Genomic DNA, 14,670 nt, shown 5'->3' on the forward strand with positions numbered 1-14,670 from the left:
ACATTTTGCCCTCTTGTTAGCTCTTTGGCTCCAGTTTGCTTGCAGTTGTGCTGATGGTGTTTGTACCAACATCTGTCACTGTTCCTTGAACCAAGTGAAATTCATCAAGTCTTTCTTCTTCAGTTTCTGCCTTTGACACAAACTCTTAAAGGTACTATACGAGCACTCACCCCTATGGTTACCATGATGCAGATGTTTTTGTATCCTTCCAGAAAACCATTTGAGGAGTAACTTCTGAAAAATGTACAAGTCTCCCAAAGAACGCAGCCAGACAGAGTACTTCTGCTATCGAGGTCACCTGCACACAGAAAGCAGATTGAACTCAGTGCCCTGACATTGGAGGCTCAGCTTTAGTTCTCTCATAATCCCACCCACCCACCCACCCACTGGCCATCTTGATGCCATCCCTGAGAATTAGTGATGTCCCTTCATTTTACTGAAAGTTGCAGCAAAATTCTTTGCTAGTTGGAATGGTTTCTTCCTCTTGAAAGGAAACCTGCCCTTGAGCCATGAATTCCATGACCCCTTCCTGAAAGGGGCTGACTCAGCAGATAGAGGACCCAGCTGGCATTTCTCCAGAGAACAGGAGGTCAAGGCCTGCAGAGGTAGGCGTCTTCTGTGTTCTCAAACCCCTATGTTTATATTTAGAATGGACATCCAGCAGTTCAGTCTCTCTAGTGGTAGAGTAACTCCCCAAAGATGCATTTTGAAATGGTGTGTCATGTTTAGACATTACTGCCACTGCTGCCTGTATTTGGCCGGTTAGAAGAGAGAATGGAGGCCACTGACTCAGTGTGAAGTCTTGACAGTCTCCTTCGTAGGTTAGAGGGTACCAACTTTAAACTGCCTGTGGACAGCTAGATTTTCAGCCTGTGACCCCTCCCAGGCTTTGCCTGTGATTGTCAGGAGGCAATAACTCCTCCATGATGAGGGCACTTTCATCCATCGAGAGGTAGCAAAGGGTGGCAAAGTAGGAAGAGAACAGGAAAGAGGCAACCTGGCTTAGGTTAGGAGAATGGAAAGGTCTGGGGTGAAGGCTAGAAGGAATGGACTCCCTAAGGGACAGGGAACAGGGGGCTGGCTCTGGGATCTGAGAGCAGCAGGTGACACAATCCTCCTCTCCCACTCCAGCCCTCATGGGTCCTGGGCATGAATGTGGCTACAGCCCCTTGCAAATCTTCTAGTTCTCAGCCTGTTCATCCTTGAAGAGCTACAGAGAATCACTATTAGGGCCAATTCCAAGACACCCCTGTTCAAAATAAGATTTGCTTGGTAATGCTGGATCTGCCTGCCCCCCATCACATTTGATTTTAGAGACTTCAAGTACAAATACTGGCCAAAGGAGCACTCTGAAACTGAGGCAGGCAACCCAAAGCTGTATGTGCCCAATAACAAACAGAGGGGTGAGGACTCGGAAAGAGAAGCAAAGGACTGGGAAGATAACCCATAAAATTGTCCCCTTGGCCAGGGTGGGCCAGTGCTGGGGAGAAACCAGTTTTGCCCAGGTCTGTGAATGCACAACTCTTCTTCTTCAGACTCTGTGTTTGTTTGACAGTCATTGGGCTAAAAGTTTTCTATCCCTAAAATTCATTAATTGTGGACTCCTGATCACATGGAAGTGTGGTACACTATCACTTTGGTGGCCTCCAATAAACCACATTCTGGTTTCCACTCCCTTGTGCAGTGTCCTCCTGCATTGACTCAAGGCTTGGACATCTGATAGGCTCTGACCAACAGGACATCAGCAAGTGTGATGCAAGCAGAGATTGATGGTGCTTACACCTGGGATGCTCCTTGGATCCCTCACCCACTGGGAGAAGCCTAAACCACGTGCAGCAGCCATGTGAAAGATAGCAGGGCTACCTGGCCACAGTTCCAGCCAGGTGAGCTCCCAACTGATAGCCAGTAGCACCTGCCAACCTCCACAGACCTACAGAGCTTCCAGATAGCTACCACCCCAGCCCATGCCACGTGAGCAGGAAATCTGCCCAGTTGAGCTCAGACACCCATGGAGTCATGGACGATAATAAAAACTTCTTCTTTAAAGTAAGGGGTCGAAAACTTTATCTTTTAAAGGACCTGAGAATAAATATTTCAGGCTTTGGAAGTCATGCAGTCTCTGTCACAGCTACTCTCAGAAGTGAGTTGCTGTAAAGTTGGGAATTAATATGGGCAGGTCACCAATTTATTAAGTAAACCCACTTGGAGTAGCTGGTTAATTTGATATATTACTTAAAATAACATATGATCTGCCCGGCTGGTGTGGCTCAGTGGTTGAGTGTCATCCTGTGCACCAGGAGGTCATAGTTTGATTCCTGGTTAGGGTACATGCCCATATTGCAGGCTTGATCCCAAGTGGGGGTTGTGCAGGAGGCAGCCAATCAATGATTCTCTCTCATCAATGTTTCTATCTCTCCCCCTCCATTCCTCTCTCTTAAAAAAAATCAAAATAAAAACATATTTTTTAAAAATCACATGTGATCAGCTAGTAAGCACCAATAAATACTGTATGATATATCACTATGAAAAAAGATGGAAATGTGAGAAGTACAAGAAGTAACATACTACACTATGTTATGACACTGTGTACTTGTCATTAAATATGCTTCTCAAATACAAGTTGTCTATCTGATTTATCCCTGTGTGCACAGAAGATGAAAACCTTCCACTCCATTAAAAATGCCTCATGATTAAAGCATCAGCTCAGCAAAGAGGCAGAATTCTCCCAAACGCCAGAAATAAAAATAAAACCAAGTTCACATTGAAATTTGAGGGGGAAAAAAAAAAAGGCATGGGGCCCACCTCATCTCTGACTAGCTCTGGTCAGCCACCTGGTTTTTGATGCTTACAGGTTCCTCAAAGAAGATGAGAGAGAGGTTGTTGACACAAATAAAGAAGTAGATTGCTCTTCACATTGTCCAGTGGTTGTAAAAATAATAAAGTCTGAAGAGGAAATGAGTAAAGGTGGTTATAAACAAGGAGTGGTAGTTAAACCACACTCCAACTTCACAAGAGAAGACTAATGGTGAGTGAATACGAAGTGATGGGTCTGGGCTTCTTTCCTTTAAATTTAGGAAGCAAGAGGCAGCATGTAATCAAACATACACTGCGAAACGTAACAATTCATGAATATTATCATATCTCAATATACATTCTCTGAACAGTGTCAAGCTAGGATTAGTACCCTTATGGGGTGGTTGAGACAATAGGAGAGTACTGCTAGAGAACTTTGACCAGTGACTGATGTGCAAAAACCCTCAGTCAGCGGGACCTAAAATTGTGTGGCATGGTAGCCCAACTGGTTTAGAACATATCACCACATCCTGGCTTGGGAGCCTCAGAGATCCCATGGTCACGCTGTCTCTTCCTGTTGGGTTGTGGAGGGACAGTCCTCCCCACCTGCTGGACAGCCTCCAGGGGCGAGGCATTCACTGCTTTTGAAGGCACTGGCACTCGGTCCTGATGATAAGAAATGAGTTTTGTTTGTTTGTTTGTTTGTTTATTCTGAGTCAAATTCTTGGTCTTAGTTCAATCCTTAGTGGGTGAGAGAGAAAAAGCTGATTTCTCATGAAAAGAACAAATGTATGAGTTACATCGAAAGGCAACAAAAAGGGAAAAGAACAGTTGTCTGTTCACTTAGGTGGCTCTCAGAGGACACTATGTCTAAGAGGAAAAGATGATGACAATTTATTTACTTGGATGCCCTGTCTCCTGTCCTGGGTGCTATTCATTTACTCATTTAACCATCCTTAATACATTTTTGTACATGCGAGGCACCGTGCTCTTATTACTTGAAAATACAAGTATTGGACTTTATCCAAATCCATCTGTCATACCCTACACACTTCTCAAAATATTTGTAGAAACAATGTCTTTAGCTTGGGTTTCACTTCAAGAATATTAAGTGCTAAAGGAGAGGTGGTACCATGTGACAGTTTAATACTTTAATAACTGATGGCCTGACAGGATGTTTCAAATGAAACGTTTCTGTTGTACTGGGTATCAGAAATGTAGGCAGCTCCCAGGAGAAGGTCCTGCTCCTCCTAAGGAGAAAGTCAGGGGAGAGCAACAGTCAGAGTATAAAAGGACACTTCTTTTCATGTGTAAGTATGCACCTGTGTAATGAAAATGCCCTTCACCTCCTCCACCTCACTCTAGCAGAAGCAGACAGGATTAACAGTACTGCATGTCACCTCCAGATGTTCCCTGGGCTCTGAGAATCCCGCAACCAGGATGAGCCACAGACTCACTTCACTTTCTTGAATTCAAATATAGGCTCTCAGTGGAGGAAATGAAAAAAAAGAAACACTGAATAGTATACATACATGTCTTTAAATGGTATATTTATACATACATACATACATACATACATACATAGGGTTATTACACAAATATATATATATATATATGCATAAGATATATATAAACACGAAATTATATTTAGGCCACTTGATGGGTAGTTAGAGGGTTGCTCAAGGATTAATTTGACAAGTTAATTGTCTTTCTTTTTTATTTTTATATATATAGTCTTTTTTTTAAATTAAATCTTTATTGTTCAGATTATTACAGTTGTTCCTCTTTTTCCCCCCATAGCTCCCCTCCACCCGTTTCCCACCCCACCCTCCGGCCTCACCCCCACTCCACTGTCTTCATCCATAGGAGTACGATTTTTGTCCAGTCTCTTCCCACACCCCCACACCACTTTCCCCCCGAGAATTGTCAGTCCACTCCCTTTCTATGCCCCTGATTCTATTATATTCACCAGTTTATTCTATTCATCAGATTTTTTATTCACTTGATTTTTAGATTCACTTGTTGATAGATATGTATTTGTCATTCATAATTTTTATCTTTACCTTTTTCTTCTTCCTCCTCTTCTTAAAGAATACCTTTCAGCACTTCATATAATACTGGTTTGGTGGTGATGAACTTCTTTAGCTTTTTCTTATCTGTGAAGCTCTTTATGTGACCTTCAATTCTGAATGATAGCTTTGCTGGATAAAGTAATTTTGGTTGTAGGTTCTTGGTATTCATCACTTTGAATATTTCTTGCCACTCCCTTCTGGCCTGCATAGTTTCTGTTGAGAAATCAGCTGTCAATCGTATGGGTACTCCCTTGTAGGTAATTGACTGTCTTTCTCTTGCTGCTTTTAAGATTCTCTCTTTGTCTTTTGCTCTTGGCATTTTAATTATGATGTGTCTTGATGTGGTCCTCTTTGGATTCCTTTTGTTTGGGGTTCTCTGCGCTTCCTGGACTTGTAAGTCTATTTCTTTCACCAGGTAGGGGAAGTTTTCTGTCATGATTTCTTCAAATAGGTTTTCAATATCTTGCTCTCTCTCTTCTTCTGGCACCCCCATAATTTGGATGTTGGTACGCTTGAAGTCCCAGAAACTCCTTACACTATCTTTATATTTTTGGATTCTTTTTTCGTTTTGCTTTTCCGGCTGGGTATTTTTTGCTTCTTCGTATTTCAAATCTTTGACTTGATTCTTGCAATCCTCTAGTCTGCTGTTGGATCTCTGTATATTATTCTTTATTTCAGTCAGTGTATGCTTAACTTCTAGTTGGTCCTTTTTCATATCCTCGAGGGTTTTACTAGACTTATTGAGGGTCTTACTAAATTTATAGGCGGTTTCTAGAAAATTCTTGAAAAACCTTATAACTGTGGTTTTGAACTCATTATCCAGTAGTTTGCTTTCCTCCATTTCTGTCATTTGTGACCTGTTTCTTTGTCTCCACATTTTTTATGCTTCCCTGTGTTGATAGAGTGGCTTTCTTTGCTAGGTGTCCTATAGGGCCCAGTGGCTCAGCCTCCCCAATTACCTGAGGTGGACACTCTTGGTGCACCCCTTTGTGGGCTGTGTGCACAGTCTTGTTGTAGTTAAGCCTTGATTGTAGTTGGTATCACTGGCAGGAATTGACTCCAGGCCAATAGGCTGTGAGAATCAGTTGTGTCTACAGTGGGAGAACTTCTGTGCTGGAGACCCCCTTATGGGGCAAGACTTGCTTCTGTGGGGCTTTGGAGCTCACTGAGTCTGCCCCCTGTGTGTGTCCCTTATGGATCTGAGGAGTTGTAATCTGGATGGTCCCACTCTGACCACTGGGTACACTGGCTCTTGGATCTCTAAGGAGGTGCTAATTTAGCCTCTGCCTGAGGCTACTCAGCAGGAGCTACAGAGAGATCTGCAGATTCCTCTTCTTTGTTTGGGATTTGGAGGTGCCCAGATGAGGCCCAGCTGTGAAGCAATGCAAGCTGCTGTGGGGCCTTGGGCCTTCTGTTGGATGTTCTGGGTCTCTTTGACCCAGCTGCAGTTTGTTAGGTAATTTTAGATTGCAAAGGGCCAGCCCATTCATATGCAAAAGCCTCTGTGCACAACTTGGGTGGGGCGGGGTCTCAGGGAATCAACAGGGTGGAGCAAACAGCTTTGGCTGATCCTCAGCCCTGCCCTAAGAGGCCTCAGGTCTCAGTGTCCCCTGGTAATCAGTAATCGCTGCAAGCACCTCTGAGAGAAAGTTGCCCTCGAGTTCCGCCTGATGCCAGACAGTCCAGTTTCTCCCCGTATGAGTCTGGGTACCCAGAGACTTGCCCGGAACTGGAGTTCAGAGCAGTCGGGAGCTTGTGTCTCCCTCCTGATTGAAAAAGACAACTGCGTCCTCAGTTGCCAGCCCTTTCCGCGTGCGCCTCCGTACCTCTGCACTTTACTTCTGCACCTCCTCTGAGTCTCAGTGTGCTTTTCTCTTTCCTTCTAGTTGTAGAATTTCCACTCAGCCAGCCTTCCTGTGGTTCTGGATGATGTCCGTTTTATCTTTTAGGTGTATTTTTGAAGTGGTTGTGTGAGACAGCAATTTCAGGTGTTTACCTATGCCGCCATCTTGGTTTCTCCATCAATTACTGTCTTTCTTGATGACTTTTGAACCTAACTCCATCTCAAGGTATGATACCAACTCTATAGATACACATAATTTTAAAATAATAAAATTATTTTCATATGATGCAAAGCTTACTTTTTAACTCAACATATTCTGGATTTTTAATAATAAATATATATATCCCAGTCTTTTTCACAAATGCCTCTTCCTTTAGGTAGTTTTCTATTTTTTTCTATTTAACCATGATTATATTGAATATTTTTAAATGTATATTAAACTTACACACATGCATTTTTTTTTCCAATCCTCACCAGAGGATATTTTCTCTATTGCTTTTAAGAGAGAGTAGAAGAGAGGGAGGAAGGGAGAGAGGGAGAGAGAGAGAAAGAGAGAGAGAAACATTAATGTAAGAGAGACACATTGACCACTTGCCTCCTGCATGCACCCCAACCAGGGGGTGGGGAGTGAACCCGCAACCCAGGCACATGCCCTGATCTGGAATTGAACCCGTGACCCTTCGGTACATTGGCCAACACTCCAACTGCTGAACAACAACACTGGCCAGGCCACACACATGCTAATCTTTGTGCCATATGAGTGCTTCTGTAGAACAGAGTATATAACTTGTGAATAAAAGGTACATGCATTTTCTATTTTGATAGGTACTATCACATTGTCTCCCCAATGCTACACATTTATGTGCTTCAAGAGCATACATGTTTTCCAGCTTCTCACGAACATTAATGATTTAAAATGGTTGATGATATCCTGTCAGCCAAAAGGGTATACTGAGATTTTCACTTGCATTTCCCCAGGACAAGTACAGCTGAGCCTCGTTTATGATGACTCATGCTTCTGATTTGGTCTAAATGAGATAATGAACACATGCAAACAGACTAGCTATTTAGACCTTCCTATGTACTTCAAAAGGAAAAGCAACCTGATTGTCCAACCGATTACTTGAGTTATCTCCTCAACACATAGCACATCTTCCTGTTCATACTTGGTGCACTTCAAGGCCAAGCAAGCGCCACTAGCTTCATTTGTTAGCCGGTTTCTTTTGTTCGTTTTAATATTATTTAATGCTGAGAACAAAGTCTCACAAAAATATGTTGATGAAGAAATTGTTAGCAAAGCCATCGTTAGATTTTTTATGTTGCTAAAAGTGTCAGGTACTCTGTTCCAAGCACTCAAAATTTCTTGTTCGTAGTTGCACTCTTCATCATTATTCAAACGATTTCGTTCCAGATTTTCAAGTTTCGACCTTAAGTCGACAAACACATGAGTCCAAATGCTACCTTGAAAATCTGCAAGTTGCATCTCTAAATCGTCAATTTGCATCCATTGGAAATCCTTTAATTCCAAAGTACTGTAAACAACTACATCCGGATACTTAATTATTTTAATGGTCTGTTCTAGGCTTCTAAATTGGTCGAATCTTTCGCTGAACTGTTCAAATAAGGAGTTTACTATATTCTGGTACATAAGTATGGACTCCATTACACTCATTGTAGTGGACTTCTCAAAATACTTTTTTATCTGAGGAAAATACTTATAAGTTTTAGTTTCAATATCTCGCTTGAAAATTTTAAGTTTACTTTCAAAAGATTTGATGTATCCAAACATAACGTCAATACTTTTGCCAAAACCTTGTAATTTTAAGTTCAGTTCATTCATATGAACAGAGAGATCTGTAAAAACCATCAAATTGCTGACCCACTTATGATCATTGATCTGAGGAAAGTTTGCCAGATCCTTATTCTCAATAAATACCGTAATTTCTTCAAAGCACTCCACGAATCGCTCAAGTTCTTCATCTCGACTCAGCCATCTCACATTATTGAACATGAGTAGTCCACTGTAGGTTGAATGAACTTCCTGTAAAAGTGCAGAAAATTCTCGCTTGTGAAGGGGTCGAGAAGCTATAAAATTCACAATTTTTGTTACAACTGACATTAAATCATTCAATTCTGAGAATCCCGATTTGGCACACAACACCTCCTGATGGATAATGCAATGAAAAGGTACAAGTGGATGTCTAATAGCTTCCATAAACAATTTCAGGAATCCCACATTTTTTCCCACCATATTTGGTGCCCCATCTGTCGTGACTGACACAATTTTAGAGCTATCAATGTTTAGGTCACTGAATGTTTTTATAACAACCGTACATATTTCGTTTCCTGATGTACTTATTGACACTGATTCTAACTTTATCAACTCTTCTCTCATTGTGAGACCATCAGAATATCTAGCAATAATGGCCAACCGAGCATTTGATATGACATCAGTAGTTTCATCAAGAGAAATCAAAAAATATTTACAACTATTTAAGTCTTTTTTTAATTGATGTTGTACGTTTTTGTTAAGATCTATTATTCTGTCTTTGATAGTATTTCTACTGAGTGGTAACTCAGAAATTGTTTTAATAATATCATCTTTATTTTTCATATCGTGAAATAGAGCTGGTGCACATCTTAGAAATGTTTCCTTAATAAATTTTCCGTCACTGAGGGCTTTTCCATGCTGAGCTATGGAGTGAGCAATACAGTAACTTGCTGATGTTAAATTTGTAGAGCATCTTACAAATTTAATGATGGAATTTGATTGACTTTTATAGAGGTGTAGCTGCCTAGAAATGTATTCCTTCCTTTCATCGATACTTTTTTTTCAAGAGCTGACAATGATTAGTTTCAAAATGTCTCTTTACATTCCACGTTCTGCTTACTACCGTTTCATTACACAGTATGCGCAATGATCTGTTGTTTCTGTCGACAATCCCGTACATCTCGGTCCATATGTCTTGAAAGGGTCGGCTACTGCTACTTCCACTTCCTTTATCATTCAATCTTGCTTTTTTATTTTTTTTGATTCTCCATCACAAGGCTGCAAAAATAAATAAATATAAATCATGGTGTTTTTCATAAAAGGTTGATAGGTTTCTTACCTATTAACTTTTTGCAGTGTTGTTGCACTGATTCCTGGTGCAAAACAATTCAAAGATAGTATGTATAACCAAGACATATATGGTGCTGTAATCAATTATCCGACATGCAGAATGTCTCGTCGAGCACTGTTGCACTGTATATCTTTTTCTTCTAACCCTCCCACTCCTGTCTCCTAACGAACATGGCGATCAAGTGCGTCCATTTGCCGAATGCACCCGGACACACGGGAAGCTTACCCGAGGCACATGTTGACAATAACGAGGCCATTTCCAGAATTGGGCATGTTGTCACTCGAGTAAAAATAAAATGTCATGAGTAAAGATTAATATCTTTATAGTGCAATTCTTAACCTTTTATATTAATGTCAATATTGGAACAATGTATCTTGGATGTTTTCACTATGTATCCTTGCTACGCAACACCGATGTACATGTTTACATCCGGTTTTAGAATTGCATTATTGATCATGACTAATGTGAGTAATAATATTACTTGAGTGATGCCCAACTCTGGCCGTTGTGAGAAACAAATATTTGAATTATGCAATTTTTTGTCTCTGTCGATGCGTGTCACCCAAAATGAGTTCACGTGTCACCTCTGATGCGCGTGTCATAGGTTCACCATCACTGGCATAGAGCCATCTATAAAATAGATTCTTTGCTCCATCTGACTTAAATCTGTGTATTTTCATCTTATCATCTAGAACTCTGGAGGGAAAGTTGAGATAAGGGGTTGGATTTAGACACTAAACCTCACTTTCCAATGGCTAAACATTGATTCCATTTCATTTGTGGTCTCTTAAACACTTCTTTCCCCAGTATCATTTATTATAGGTCTTATTTTTCTTATCCATAGAAATCTCCCCAAAGGCTCTGAAATACTGGACAGTTCTTTTAAGATTATGACTAAAAGAAAATATAAAAACCTTTTCTCATGAATGGAGAAGTAGAGTGGTTTATGATTTCAGTAGGAACTGACAAATACTTTGCCATTGGATTTTGCTTCATAACATCAAATGAAGTGTGATGGACAATTTTATCTAGAATGTAACCATCTAGGTTATTTTTCAATAAATTCTCTCAGCTTCTGAATTTCATGCTTTGGGTTCTGTAATCAGAGTGAAAAGAAAAGTGAAGATTTGATATAAAAGAATATTGAATTGAAATAATAATAGTGATAAATAACATATCATGAGTTAAAATTAAAAATAATTCTACCTCAAAAATGCTCAGCTTTCCAGAAATGATTCATTTTTTAAAATATATATATTTTTATTGATTTTAGCGAGGAAGGGAGAGGGAGAGAGAGATAGAAACATCAATGATGAGACAAAATCATTGATTGGCTGCCTCCTGCACACTCCCCACTGGGGATTGAGCCCACAACCTGGGCATGTGCCCTTGATCGGAATGGAACCTGGGACCTTTCAGTTCGCAGGTCGATGCTCTATCTACTGAGTCAAACCGCCTAGGGCCAGAAATGACTCATTTTAACATGGTGACACATGTTTTTTCTCTTTATTAACTAGAATTAAGAAATTTCTTGCTCTAAGATGGAAACATCCATTGAGTATGATAATATGCAGTTTGTGGAGAATGTTGCACTAAAGGAATGTGTCGAGACTTATTTCCAAATGCCGTCCTCAAGTCAGTTATTGGAAGGGTCTTGGTCAGCAAAATGTCTAACAGGGAGAGTGCATAGACTAATGATGAGAACAAAGACATTGCAGAAGCATAGGGGCAGGCAATTTAAAACCTGACCAAAGGGAGGCTGTTACTTGTTTTTGACATTGCTGTGGTGGCAGAAGGATGGAGAGCACTTTTTTATACTCATAAGGCAACTAAGAGGTGCTCATAGCTAATAACTCTAGTGCCCAGTATGTCCAGGTGTTTAGGTGTCTCTGAGAGGAACTCAGTACCAATGTAGCCACTGTTTTCTCATCAGAGGGACACAAAACCCTGGGAAGATGTGGCCATGGGAAGTATCTTATTTCTAGGAGTGGTGGGAGAGGGAAGTGGAAAAGTTTACCACAACAACTGTATCTTCTGCTTTAAAGTGGGCTCTGCTTTAAAAAGTTGGATGTCAACGTGCTTAATTTAATTGGCCTCAAAACTGTGAGCTTTGTGTGACTACAGTCAGGGAATATTCCAGAATATGATCACATAAATATTTAAAAGGGTTTTAGGGACTCTGAGATTAGACTACATTTTTTTTTTTAAATATATTTTATTGATTTTTACAGAGAGGAAGGGAGAGAGATAGAGAGTTAGAAACATCGATGAGAGAGAAACATCGACCAGCTGCCTCCTGCACACTCCCCACTGGGGATGTGCCCGCAACCAAGGTACATGCCCCTGCCTGGAATCGAACCTGGGACCCTTGAGTCCGCAGGCCGACGTTCTATCCGTTGAGCCAAACCAGTTAGGGCTAGACTACATTTTTAAATAAAGTTTCTGCCTGGTATTCATCATACATTAGGGTCTATCCCGATAAAAAAGGGACATATCCTCTCTTTGACACTGCTATGATGCATATGGTGGGCAAGCATCACTTAAATAGAATTTTCCTATTCTGAGTGTGATAGCACCCTCATTTGTAATATCTCCTCACAAAAGAGCAAACTCTTCCCTTATATAACTCCCTGCCATAATATTGCCTAATTAAGTATATCTGGAGTTCTGTGATTAAATAACTCTGAACTCAAATAGTGCATGTATCTGAAAGGTATTTCCTCAGGACATGGGCAATGAGAATCGCCTGTTGTATGCTTTCCTGTTTTTTGATCACCTCTGTGGTGTCTCAACACTTTTGTATCAAGTAAACACAAAGAAGGAGGGATTTACTACTTATAACTGTGTAGGTTGTCCTGACAGTTCTTTAATCATGGTTCTGAGAATACTAGAAATGTAATAACTTATCTGTTTTAAAAAACCATAGGGTGCAATCTAAAATAAAACAAAACAAAAAAAGAATTCATAGTTACAGGGAACAGATTGGAGGTTGCAGGAGGTAGGAGGTAAAGGGCTGTGTGAAATGGGTGAAGGGATTCAAAAGGTACAAACTTCCAGTTATAAAATCAATAAGTCCTGGGGATGTAATGTGCTTAGTTAATGAAACTGTATTGCATATTTGAAAGTTGCTAAGAGAGTAGATCTTAAAAGATCTAATCACAGAAAATAATTATAACTATATGTAGTGACCGATGTTAAGTAGACTTACTTGTGGTGATCATTTTACAGTATATACAAATATCAAATCATCATATTGTATACCTGAAACTAATACAATATTATATATCAACTAGAGCAGTGGTCGGCAAACTGCGGCTTGCGAGCCACATGCGTCTCTTTGGCCCCTTGAGTGTGGCTCTTCCACAAAATACCACATGCGGGCGCGCATGTACAGTGCAATTGAAACTTTGTGGCCCATGCGCAGAAGTCAGTATTTTGTGGAAGAGCCACACTCAAGGGGCCAAAGAACCACATGTGGCTCGCGAGCCGCAGTTTGCCGACCACTGAACTAGAGGCCCAATGCATGAAATTCATGCAAGAGTAGACCTTCCTTCCCCCAGCTGCTAGCACCGGCTTCCCTCTGGTACCCAGGACCCAGGCTTCTCTCACAGCCCCAGCTTCATCCGGAAGGTCACCTGGAAGGATGTCTGGTCTAATTAGCATATTATGCTTTTATTATTATAGACTAGAGGCCTGGTGCACAAAAATATGTGCACTCGGAGGGGTCCCTCAGCCCAGCCTGTGCCCTCTCGCAGTCTGGGACCCCTCGGGAGATGTCCACCTACTAGCTTAGGCCTGCTCCCTGGGGAGCGGGCCTAAGCTGGCAGTCGGACATCCCTCTGGCAGCCTGGGAGCGCTCAGGGGATGTCCACTTGCCAGTGGGGAGCAGGCCTAAGCTGCAATTGGACATCCTTAGCGCTGCTGAGGAGGCGAGAGAGGCTCCTGCCACCACCGCTGTGCTGGCAGCCGTCAGCCTGGCTTGTGGCTGAGCAGAGCTCCCCCTGTGGGAGCACACAGACCACCAGGGGGCAGCTCCTGCATTGAGTGTCTGCCCCCTGGTGGTCAGTGTGTGTCATAGTGACCAGTCATTCCCAGTCGTTCTGCTGTTAGGGTCAATTTGCATATTACCCTTTTATTATATAGGATAGAGGCCTGGTGCATGGGTGGGGGCCCTCTGGTTTGCCCTGAAGAGTGTCCCGGATCAGTGTTGGGGTCCTGCTGGGGTGCCTGCCAGCCTGGGTGAGGGCTGAGGACTGTTTTCAGGCTGGCCACACCCCCTTCAGGGTGTGGGTCCTGCTAGGATGCCTGGTTAGCCTGGGTGAAGGGCTGATGGCTGTTTGCAGGCTGGCCAAGCCCCCCAGCAAGGACCCTCACCCTATGGGGGTGTGGCCAGCCTGGGTGAGGGGCTGATGGCTGTTTTCAGGCTGGCCATGCCCCCCGATGACCCAAGCTCCCAGCCTCTCCTTTTTTTCTTTCTGTGATTTATTTATCTTCTATAATTGAAACTTTGCAGCCTTGAGCGGAGCCCAGGGCTGGCCAGGGCAGGCGGGAAGCTTGGCTTCCTCCATCACCAGGGGCAACCAAAACCTCTTGCTCGATCCAGCTCCGTGGCCACTGCCATGTTAGTTGGGTTAATTTGCATACTCGTTCCTGATTGGCTTGTGGGTGTGGCTTGTGGGCGTGGCTTGAGCATAGCAGAGGGATGGTTAATTTGCATGTTTCTCTTTTATTATATAGGACTAGAGGCCCGGTGCACAAAAATTTGTGCACTGGCGGGAGGGGGTGTCCCTCAGCCCCACTTGTGCCCTCTCACAGTCTGGGACCCTCGGGAGATAACGAC

Source organism: Myotis lucifugus, unplaced genomic scaffold, assembly GCF_000147115.1.
Source record: "Myotis lucifugus unplaced genomic scaffold, Myoluc2.0 scaffold_21, whole genome shotgun sequence".
NCBI classification, from domain to species: domain Eukaryota; kingdom Metazoa; phylum Chordata; class Mammalia; order Chiroptera; family Vespertilionidae; genus Myotis; species Myotis lucifugus.